At 37.6% G+C, this 12,980-nt stretch overlaps 1 protein-coding gene across 3 annotated transcripts in view; it reads left to right on the forward strand.

Annotated features, from left to right (window-relative positions):
- Atg16 (Autophagy-related 16) overlaps nucleotides 1-12,980 on the forward strand; it is a 387,422-nt gene that overhangs the window by 344,970 nt on the left and 29,472 nt on the right. The gene's annotated exons all lie outside the window — the stretch shown is intronic.

Genomic DNA, 12,980 nt, shown 5'->3' on the forward strand with positions numbered 1-12,980 from the left:
GCATACGGACATGGTTGCACTTGGTGCGAGAAGCCCGCTGACGGAGCGAGACGGAGCGAAATGGTAGAGAAGGCGAGTGATGCGCTGACGGCGAACGCGGGATGAGAGGAAGAGGAAAGCCTCCGCTACTACCAACGACTAGTTACACGTATGAAATAATCTATTATCTGGATGGGGAGTTATCTGGTGCGGGCATTGAATCGCCAAGGCCGCGTGGAGAAGCGGCGGAAGGGGTAAGACGGAGGGCAGCCGTAAGAGACGGAACGAGATACACGTAGCGTTATAAGGTGGAAGCGATGAGCAGAAGGAGGAGAAACGGGAGAGAGATAGACGAGAGTCACACAGCGGTCAATGAACCTCCCCACGACATCGAGCGCGGACTGCACGTACGTACGTACCTACGTACTAGCTCTATGTTACCTGCGTACGTACGTATAGATATACGTAAGAGGTACGTAGAGAGAAAAACCCTCTCTCTCTCTCTCTCTCTCTGCCTACCGTTCATCCGTTGAGTCGGTTGTTGCTTTCGCGGTGTGTTCCACCGCGGCTACACGTCGGCCTGTGGGCGCCCACGTTGTATATACGCGCCTCGAGTGAAGCGCCTGGCAGTCGGAGAGTCTTTCCTTCTCCTCCTTCGCCCCTTACCTCTCTCTCTCTCCTTCTCGGTCATCCGCTTCTTCCTGCCCTTCGCCTCCCTGCTTCGCCGTGTCTTCCTAGTTCAATTCCTCTTCCTCCTCTCGCCGCCCTTGCGCGAGCGAGCATGATGCCGCGCCGGTGAGCGCGTTCGCACAGATAGACTCCACTATCTTCTGCTAAATAACCGCTGCCTACATTTTTACCCAGCTCTCTCTCTCTCCCTCAGCATCCTTCCGGCGTACCCGAGAGCGCGTATCGTTCGCGAGCGCCAAAGATCTTCCCTCCGTCTGTCATATCGGCCGTCTCTGATAGTCGCCGATCCAATAATTAGGAAGAATATCAGGCGATAGAAGCACGTAATTTCGCATCAGACGCCTTCGATATGGTGCCCCGGGGCGCTCGCTCGTCTCCTCCCGATACGCGAGGAGGTGTCGAGGATGGAATCTCTCTCTCTCTCTCTCTCTAGGTACACCCTGATGTGCCCGGCATTTCCGCTGATTCAGTGTATTTGATTCGTGGTACGAGGCGGGTCGTGGGTGCTTAATGCTACGCGAAGTGGCGCCGGCGTCTCTAATGCACTGCCGTATTACTTGCTCTTAATTGGTTCCGCGTTCGTCGAATTATTTCGTTGCGCGCTGTTAGATTTCTCGACCGTACGATTGATTATTATCGTTACAGCGGATCATGCTTTGTTAACCGACGTATCGGACAAATAAAGGGGAGAATGTGTGTTGCCTTTATTGCGAATTGTACGACTTTTACGACGCCCGTAAGATATAACCGAGACGAGAGAATAGGACTCCCTTAATGCGCTCTCTTTTACATCGCTCGCACTTAATTAGCCGCCGAGTTCTCTTAAATTATGCCATTTCCCGGTATTAATACAACGCAATTCCCCCTAGACCGAGCTCATGACGATTCGTTTGAGGAAAACGCACTTGAACTTAATCATTCTCGATTAATCTTGCAACGTGTTCGCAAGCAAGATGCAATTAACGATCGAAGCAGATCGTAATAATCGTAATAATCGAAGCGGAGCGTTTTGTGTTACGTAACCGAGAATATAATTCTTTTTTAGCCTTGTGTGTGTGTGTGTGTATTGCACTTAATCTACTTCTCTACCGAACATCACATGCTCTTGCAATATGTTCGTTGACTCGTCCGCGTGGAGAGACTAGTCTCTCTGACCAAGACTGATAGACAAAGGAAGTAATATGGTCCTGAATCATTACTGCGCAGAGACACATGAATTTTCAACAATGCACGGAGGTATCTAATTTTATATGCAGCGATGACAGACTTGAGCTATTTCTGCACCGAGCTCTTCAATTATAGCCCTCCTCCGTCAATTTATCATTAGTCAACTTGAATTGATAGCAGAAAAGGTAATTTTCTTCAAGATATATGTGCGTTCAAACATGCTATATGTTTAACCAAAATTTATCATTATCAGAATGTGTCGCTGAAATGATAAATGCGCCGTTATAATTATTCATGCCTAATTAGTTTCGGGATAAGATTCTTATTTATATCGATCATTGATTTTTTAACATGCGTTATATATTATACAATATATTGTATTATATTATATATTAAGATGATATATTTTTTATCAAAGTAAATTTTTCATTATACACACAACATTTCGCGCATCATTATACTTTCATTTGCCGCCGCAGTCACAAGGATCGTCTGTATAAGAAAACTTCAAATACTCATTTCCGCCTGTTGGCCGGTTTTTACTGAAATATTAATTTATGTTCTTTTTTTTTTTCAAGAGAGGAAAGAATTTCTTCATCGAGAATTTGAAACGGCAAGTCAGCTCTGATGCCATGTGGTTTCTTTTTATCTTCGAAACTAGTAATTCAACTCAACGGTATTTATTTCGGTACTATCGGAAGAGTCCCGCGAGGAAAGTAGGATAGTTTTATAAAGAAAAGAAATGAGACGAACTTTTATGAAGAGGGAACGGATAGGAGATCGTTTATATCGAAAATAAGATCAGAAATACATCTCATCATTTTTAATATAGATCATGTACCGAAACATTTTTTTCCGTAACTGTATTGTTAGTGCCTTTGTACATGAACCCTGCGGGGTTCGGTGACGTAAGCGCACGCAAGACTGGTCCCGGGCTCTCTGCTCGCTCGCAGATCGTGCAGGCGTGATCATATTCTCGGCTTTACTGCCCCGGGGCCGCGAAACGAGCCCCCGTATCTACAATTATAAATGTTTATGTCATTACGGAGATTAGAGAGCCGATTCATCGTGACACATTGAATATACGCGTGTATAGTATTATATCCGCATAATTGCGGTAGCAGAGTAATATAGAACTTAATCTTGCGTAAATTCAGGACGTTATGGCCCCTTCGTGCGTGAAGTGGTATAAATCGCGGCGGACTCTTCCGTCGCGAAGAATAATGCATTGTTGATTTAGGTTCAAACCCAATCCTGCGTCCAATCCCCGGGCAGGTTAGCCCGGAGCGTTACATGTAGATGTTACTAGCGGACACAAATAGGTTACATGGAAAACAGGCTCGGAACATTTAATCTTCCGACGGTCGCTTCCTTTCTACATCCCGCGATCACTCACATCGTACGCCGTTATTTATCATTGTGTAACACAATCTAATATATGTACGTTACGTAATGACGATATATGGGAGTTGTTGGAATGTGGAAATGATTTTTTCAAATATGCATTATATAGAAATATTTGCCAAGATTTCATTTAAGTTGAATTCAAAATTAATATCTACAATTTAACGAGCAACATTCTCGTGCGAATCAACATGTGTGCACTTTGTACGCGGATGCGTACGAAGTTCAAATAATCTCGCTAGTAACTTGTACTTATCTGTACTCATTCTCAAGTCCTCTTCCTCCGCATTGTAAAACAACCGCCGTTTCAAGATATTGCATGCGTGAAATTTTATCATCAAAGTGCACAATCTCTATACACACACGTATTATACGTCAAAATTATTTATATTAAATATTTTTCTATAATCTTGCGTAAACTATTTTTAGGTATTTCATTTCTTCCCCTAGAGACAGATATGAACAGGTGAACATCTGAATATTTAACAATTTTTCATTCGCATACGTTGATCTGCTACGAAAACTCATCTCGTGTTCTTTCGTCTAAACTCATTATATCGTAAAGCTGGTCAAGTGCTACTGGTGAACGTTTCTCGCGTACCATCGCGGGATGCAGCAGGGAAAACTCGTTTCGCGAAAGTGATCGTACGGTAGCGAGCGAATTGAATTACGATCTGTCAATTATCGTATAACATCATGGTCCGCCAATTCCTGTAAATGGCGCTTATATGAATCCGTGATTAATCGAATCGCGCACGCAAACGCGGTATTTCATTTTCGTCGTTACTCGCGTAATGTTGTTCTTGCTCTTAGAGAAATTTCGTATTTTATGTACATATATTGCCGATAAATCTTTGCAAGCGCTTATAACCACGAGAATTACGAATTCGACAAAGTTTGTGTGGTCCACGTATTTCCTCGCAAATACGCATGCATGCATACAGGTAAAGGAGAAAAGAGGCAGTGCGAAAGAACGGCGATAGGAAACAGCCCTTTCCGTCTTTTCAGCGATGTAGTTTTGAAAACATACATAGATTGACTGTAGGCTGTCCTAGATAAAGATGAAGCCGAGAGTGGTTCAACACTTGGATCGCGTTCAAATATTTTTCGATAAAAATCTTCAAGTGCCTTTTGTGTTATGTCGCATAGCATCGTACGAGCTTCATCTTTTTCGTTTCGCGAGTGCATATATTGGTTTGTATCGACACACAAAAAATTTGCATAAACGCTTTTCACGCAACATATATGTGATTTCAAGGTTGATGTATATATAAAACTTCCGGTAGTAGATAATAAAATCTCATCGCATTTCACAAGATTTTAAAATACAGTTCAGAGTAAATAAATGTTTTTTTATTTTATTTTAACAAGTATAGATGTACTGGAAATATAATACCAGTTTAACGATCCTAAAGAGTAAATTAAAACTGAAATAATATCACAGGAAACAATATATCTTTTACAGAGCACTTGAGAATTTTCATCCCCTTGAACTCACTAATTAGATTTTGTATATGTTATTTATATTTTATTTTTATTGCACACATTTTATCGTTAAATATTGTCTGATTTTTATCTTGCGCTAATAATATATTAACGTAAACTTCATATTATAGAATTATAAAAGTCGAAGTAACGTGATCGCGTTGAAAGCTAATTGCAACAACGAACGTGGGTGCGTTTTTTGAGCAGTTGAGCATACTAAGGTGACTAATTTGATTAATGACACCGTCACGCAATTTTCTGGTTAGAACGTTAGGAAGAAGCATAATCGATTTACATCTATTACGATAAAATGGTTATTATGTACCGTGAGCTAGTCATTCGGGACGAGTTTTGCCGGCAATCACTGTAAAGCTGCGGTATAACCCGCGCGCTCTTATCAATTCATCATTCCTCCTGTCGTTACTGTATGACAGCACTAAAGTGGTTTACATTAACGTGTAATGTATACAGCGCGACGTAAGAAAATACAATGATATAAAACATCGCGCAATGCGTGCCTATGGGGTATTATGAATTATTAACATATCGTGGGTAATGTTATGTGCATTCTCTTAAACATCCAGCTATTAGAATCCGATAGGTCCATTAATATTCAATATGTACAACACGTTGCGTTCATACGTACACGATTATGATCAATCTCTACGGCATAACTCCGAATTCTTTCGCGCGGGTCAGGAATGCACGCCGATACGGTTTCTAGCACGTTGCCTAGCGGACCCAAGGTCAAAGTACTGTTCAAGCATCGACGGACTTCCGCGATAAAAGACGATCCGGAAGTCTAAAATTCCAGTCTACGTAGTTATGATCCCGAGTAACGTACCTTCCGTTTCCTCGCGCGCGCGCGCGCATATATAGCCGGGGGATATAAATACATATTCAGAACCCGCGTTTAACGAACTAACGGCATTCATACCTGTAGAAATCGAATAGAGCTAACACAAGCGGCGCGGCCAGGGTTAATTGGACTTCGGCTTTGACCCTTCGACGTTTCGTGCTGATATTTCGCGTCGAAAATTATTCTTCGCCGTCTATCTGTAATTACATCGCGAAAAGAATCGCCATCGCATCATATCGCCGTGCCGTACCGTTGTTAAACGTTGTAAAAAGGTCTAATTTCAACTTCGGAAGCTGCCGAGTAACGGCAATGAAACTTTGTGCGGTAATATTTCTATTTGCGAGCGTCGATTTAAAATATATTGTACATAGTGCGTATATATATAAAACCCTGTATATAACGTAACGAGTTCAAAATCATATATCGTATATCCATTCTCTCTTGTATTCTGAAAAAAAAGTACGAGAAATAATATCGCCCGAAAGCAGCATATGAAATTTATTCAGCTAGTCAGATACACATGGCTAAGTGTTGTTACTAGTTCAGCCGCAATTGCAGTTGCAGGATTTGCGCGTGCACGACTAGTAACACCAAGTTGCGGTGCAAAAACTTGGCGTGCCCGGTTCGCATTAAATCATGATGAGCATCGCATCGTATTTTCTCGTACTACCTAAATGTGCAAATACACGTCCGGTAACATGTGTGCGTGGATATTAATTGGTATATATCAAGTGTACCATATTTGCCACGTAACAAATTTATTTTATTTTCCAAAATATCCCTATAAATTAAGATTAATATCATTTAATTACACATGTAGCTGCGCGATTATCCTAGATCTCTCTGTTTATTCACGATCAAATAATTTGTATCGAAACTCAAAGAGTCGCAATTTCTTGTACAGTCTACCGATCACCTAGATTCCGCGTGCATTTCTACTAATTTATGCAGAATATCACTCGACGAGTGTCGTGCATGCTATGCATTCCTGCAATCGATCGACGAGATGATTTTCCGGTTTTTTGCCATCGAGTTGCCAAGGTCGTCCACTGCAAATCAGAATCGTCGTCACGGATGGATGTAATTATGGTACGACGATAAGACGAGGGCATACTTTGCTTCACGGAAACACACGCGCCAGCGCGAGCCTGTACTAACGAAGTGGCAGTGAAGAACGATGAGAACGCTATATAGCTGACGTGCTCGACTCGCGTGCAAGCATTCTACAATGTGTAAACAGTGCTTAGAGCAAGGCATATAAGTTTCTCATGTCCCGCCATGCGAGACGCTTTCCGCGAAGGTATCGGTAAATGTTTGCTAGGAAGGGGACGACTCCTGATTTGCTTAACTCCGCCGCGATGTGTTGTGTGTTTTCATATGTGAGTTTAACATGTTTCTTCGGGGACACATAGTAGCCGCCAAGTGCATGCGCCTTAACTATTACGATATTACGAAGCCTGGCTTGTATAATGCTTGTTTACACTAGTATAAATAGGATGCAATATTGTTACATAAATCGCAAGATCGCTGCGAAATTGAACAGTACTGCACTGAAGAGGAGTATGACATTTGCAAACATCTGCATAAAATGCAAGCAGGAAATGTGACCCAAACGTTAATATTTGCATTAGTAACGTGATACGTGACCCTTTGTGCAAAAAAAAAAATTGTTCTTTAAAATTAATTAGTTGCAAAATACGAAAATCAATCAATGTTCGATCAATTAGATTTGCTAAAGAAAATAAGGCATAGTATATGTGACTGCATTAAAATTAAAATTAAAAATTATATTTTTTAAAGTGCACTCGCAATAATATATTACTTCATTGTAAGATTTCATTATTGCGACAAAAATTTGAATAGTCAATTGAATTATTAAGGATTCTCATTGATCTGTTAACCAATACAATTATAAAAGCAATGGTACTATTGTATGAGAAATCAAGAATCGATCTTTGTTAGATAATAATTTAAATATAATGTACGTCAGTTGATTTTACAATGATATTTATTTGTTGGCTTCATCCAAAGTAACGTATTGTGTAATAGGAGCTTATTTATTAGATTATATAAAAAAATGATGATGGCAATATTTTGTTATAATTCTATCTTTTATTAAACGAGATATTATGTGCACATTGTGCATTTCAAATGAAAAACACTTTTTACTATAAAATTACCAAAGGTTTACCAATAATGAATTTATATAATTATTCTTCTATCTTAATATTTTTCGTTTTACATTTGCCATTAAATTAACCTTTACGTACTCACAGACAAATTATCTCGTATCCCGGTGTCGCTTAACTGACGCTTTCCCTTTTCGAACCACTACAAAATGCACCGCAGCGCATGCATGAATTCAAGTGCGAACGCTTGAATGAAACAACTGCATCGCTCGGGAATGGAGGCAGATAGCTTTTTCCTCTGCTTTGATCCGCTTTATTCTTTCAAAATTCCAAAAATGTACACTTTATATTTGTCATAAAAAATATTTTCAATATCTGTCAATTTTTCCTAAATTAAATTAGAAATAATAAATATTTCTAAGAGTTTTTTAGAAAATCAAAAATAAAGTATATAAAGTTAAAAATATTTAAAACTGATTATATTAACACAAAAGGAGGACGGAGGAATTAAAACCTTTTTAATATTTCTATTTAAAAGTAGCAATGTTGACTATTTAAAATTTTGTTTTACAGTATATTTGTATACGGTATAAAGTATACATACTAAAATAAAATAATGTAGAAGAAACTCTCGTAAGTTTTCTTCTTCATCTAGATATATTTATCTAGTCAATCTTTACCGCAGAAAAGCTGGTGCTACGAGATACTAAGAGATAAAGTGTCTGACCGGATCATGAGTTGCCACAGGCGACAGTGAGTGAGCTGGTGTTGATTTATGAGAAATACATGTACTAGTTATTTTTTGAGAATTATTTTCCTAGGGGATATTATATAGTGAGAAATATATAACTTCCGATCACGAGAATGTTTATTATATTAAACACTGTCGTAAGAAATCGCTTACAGTATGGATTTTTTATATACATTTATGTATATTATATGTTACATGTAAGTGTGCATATATGTGTATATGTGTGTATGTGTGTGTGATTTTCAAATATATTTATATAATTTTTTGCGTAGCTATACATAAATACTATTGCAAAAATCTGATATTATATAATAATTTTCTCAGCTAACACATATTTTTTGCATGAATTTCTTAAAAGAGATATTCATCATAATTACACAAGAATGTGTATACTTCATCTTCATTTAGATTCTTAGAAGTTTTTATATAACGGGCAGAGCGTCTCTCGGTAATAACTATGTTACTGAAATTAACGAGCAGCAATAGAGATCAAGCGTGAGATTAGCAAGTATATCATATTCAAGAGAGGTAGCAAAAGCGCCACCACTGGGAATAGCCAATAAGGATAGCACATATTCGGGCACTCGATTATCCTTGAAAGCGTTTTCGGTGGCAGATCGTTCGCGTGTACGCTTAAAAATAATGCGAAAATACAGATGTCATAAAACATATATCTCTAGTTGCCTTCAAAGAAAGTTTCCTTCGCCAGCTTTCCCTTCTTTCCTCCTGTCGTTCTTTTTACCGACTTTAATTGAAGCCCCGTATAACTTGAGGGATCCTTCCATTTCGTTGCTGTTTCTTTTTTCCCGTTGACTGCATTACTGTTTGCCCTCGATGACTATTACACTAGGACTCTATGAAGAAGCTTTTATGCTTTTATTGCGTAGAAAAGATGCAGACCGAGTGTACATATACACACGACCGAGTGTATGTGCCTCAGTGGAACCCGGACGACGCATTGTAAAATATCCGTGGATTCTGCAAACTTCGCGGTGTATGTACTTTCTTGGAACGATTCTTGCCACGCAGATGTAAAATATAAAATAAAGATCTCCGTGACAATAATGAATGTAATTTGGTGCGTTCTGATGCTTTGACTTACGTACTTTGTATTGATAAAATTCACCATTACCCATATAAACTCATATAATCCTTTAAAAAATAATTACTATATAAATGTACCTCAAGTTTTCTTAAACGCAGATTCTTTGGCGAGATTGAAGTCGCGAGCCTTTGTAAATAAATTTAATTGGACCTAACTTAAAAAAAAACAAAAAAAAAAAACAAAATCACTCTAGATATATTTTAAGAATTACTAAGATTTTCTACAATTTTTCAACAAAATTTTTTTTCTCCAACGAACGGTAGATTTCACTAGTCAGCTTTACGGACGCTCAACATTTAACATCTGAGAGGATTCACGTCGTTTGACATCTTTTGAGTTTATGTACGATGGCAGGGAACTCTTGGAAACGCTACCATAAGCCGGCGCACGCAGATTGTTAGAGCTTCCTCGCTCGCGTTTGACGCTCCTGAAGCACTTTATTGCTTCTTCTTTGATGTGGATACTTCAGATGTTATGCCGCATGATAATATTATTATATGATACATATATATTTGTGTGCCACGCGTCATACGTATATATATATTGTACATTATCGCAAATATGTGATTGGACAAGTTCATCTTTTGCGGGATTTGTTACGATTGCTCAAAGTCTGTCAAAAAAATATAATTCGTATGCGAAATTACTGGATTATAGTGAATATTCATGTTAATAAACTTTCAACTGCGCCTCCGGCTATGTATGCTCCGCGTTTTGCCTTGTATGATTCGAATTATCTCTGTTCGTGCATAAAGCAACGTTATACTGAGTTAATAATCAAAATTATTAAATATCTAAATAAATTTTATCCCTTTATTATTATCCCTTTCTCAAGTATAATCATAAAAAATATAGGTTTCTGTATAGATTACTCTGGATAGAATCTTGAAATAATATATTCACATTTCATGATTTACGCATGACAATCTTTATGAATTAGTACAATCTCAATTTTAAACATTACAAATCAAAACTACTTTAATTAAAATTTTAATATAAAATATTATTTTTATTATTATATAAACAATTTTAATTTTAAATTACATTTTTGAACTGATGCTCTAATCCTTTTTTAATTGAAATGTTATTTAATTTTTCTCATTTTTCTCATTTTCCCAGGTTGAAGGAATCAACATAATATTATTAGTATATGTATGATGATATTTAAATGTTGTATGATTACATTTAAAAAATTTGGAAAAATAATAATTATTTTCTATAAACAGCCACAAAATCGAAAAATAAAAACAATATCAATTCTCATTTCATATTAAAGAAAAATTTACATTTTTTCGGGATTTGATCACATAATGTAGGAGTTTAAAAATTACGAAATATTGAAGAAGTTTATATTTAATGTACAAGGAGAGCAAGAAAGGGCACAGTTGTAAAAGATTACGAGTGTGCTAGAAGTATACAACAAATTGTACCGCTTCCTCAGAAGTTCACTCGTAAAAAGTTGTGTGTATATCATAAAAATCTTGAAAGTAAATTTGTATATTAAGACAACCGAACTTTATAATATAGTGTAGACTAAGATTAAACTTCCGAAAAGTGGCATTTATTCGAATTTAATAAAAGAATTTTTTTCTAAAAATAAAGAAGAATTTTAGGAAAGATGGGAATCTTTTGGCAACATTGAAATTAAAAATCTCTTTCATATCTCTTTCATAATATATCATTTTTATAGTGTCATAAGTATTTTAAAATTCTTGATGCGTTACTAACGTCACCTGTTCAGTTTCCGTATAATAGAATAATATTCATAATTTTAGAGATTCTCTATTTTATCTATTTTTGTAGAAAAAAACATAATTTTTTTTTCTTTATAGTATAGGGACATTCTTAACAAGACAAAGCGATTGAAAGCAAAGTCCATTTGATTGTTGTTTAACGTTTAACGCTTGAAGAAATGTAGACTCGTCATCGCACTTTAGGCAAAGTTCTCGAGATCTTGCATTATATGGTGTACTTTCGTTGGTGGTCCTTTCCTCCGACATCTTTGCGCAAAAGAGTAAAGTTTTTCCGCCGCTTGTGTATAAAAGTAGGGGCAGGAAAGCCTCACTCCTACCTGTGTTTCTTTCACGTTTATAGCCTTTTCAGCTAAACTTCCGGGCCATTAATTTACATTAGGACATTTTTCAAGAGCGTGCTAGCTCCTGGCGCCGCGCACCTTAAAATTGGCGAACTCCTCTTTTTAACGGTTCTCCTCTCTTACACGGAAAGAACCCTCGAGTCGCTTCCCCACGCCCCTTGTCGACGTCACGCTTGAATTCTTCACCATTAAACGACGACGCGACGGAAGAAGGGGAGGCCGAACGAAGCGTATATATGAGATAACTTCAAAATTTCATTTAACGACGTCGCGCACGAGCCAAAGGCGCCGGCAATCATTAAATCACCGCTCGTGACGGATCCGTCGTACACAGCTTGATTGATATGTAAACGCCGGCCCATCAATACCAGCGTTTTTAACACAACGTGTTTACATCACATAAGTGCTACATATATCACTCGTTAATTTCATTACAATGCCTAGGTAGGTAATTCGCTCGCGCGAGTCTGTTGCGTCGACATCGAAACAATGAAAGCACATCGAACGTCCGCAAGTAATTTATTAACTCGTAAAACGCACTCACATTAGCGCGACCGCTTGTTATCCATTTTTAAAATTTTTTGATTATTAAATCTTTATGAGGTCAATAAAATTTTCGGGCATCACAACTGTGTATTATACTTGAAATTTCATTAACTGCGAGATACGATGCGTATATATAATATAGGATACGTTAATTTTAAATTAATAAATGTCATTAACTTTATGTTATTACGGGTATGCATTTTCGATATTTTTTTTATTATGATTATAATAATGCGTGGACTATAGCCACTACGATTAGTGTATTGTTAAAGAAAAAAAAAGAATGTTTATTTTGTTGCACGAGCAGAGAGGATAAAAAAATAGTTTTTAAAATGAAAGTTTATGTGCGTTTCCAGGATTGTACGCTGTGAAAAAAATACAACCATCGAACGTATATCGTTTTCAAAAAAATCGAGTCAGAGAACTCTAGAATATCGGCGGCAGCTCGCGATCGAAAAAAAATTGCTCATAAAATGTGCCACCATGGATGTCAACGTACGGGTTTAACGTTTGTTCGCGTAGACGTCGAAATAGGAATGGAATAACTGTCGCTGACATCATGTCAACGACAACACAAATATCTACCGGCTATCTACCTGGCAATATTTTCAGCTGTAATATTTGTATTACATAAAATGCAGTTGTGTACAGCTGCGCATAAGCCTCTGCTAATGTGATTTTTAATTTTGCATAGCGCATATACACAGAATTTTCATCAGTGAATATAAAAGAAACTTTGTGGCACCAATCAAATTTTCTTGTCCAACTCA

Source organism: Nylanderia fulva, unplaced genomic scaffold (genome assembly GCF_048542155.1).
Source record: "Nylanderia fulva isolate GAGA-0341 unplaced genomic scaffold, ASM4854215v1 Scaffold6, whole genome shotgun sequence".
Lineage (NCBI taxonomy): Eukaryota > Metazoa > Arthropoda > Insecta > Hymenoptera > Formicidae > Nylanderia > Nylanderia fulva.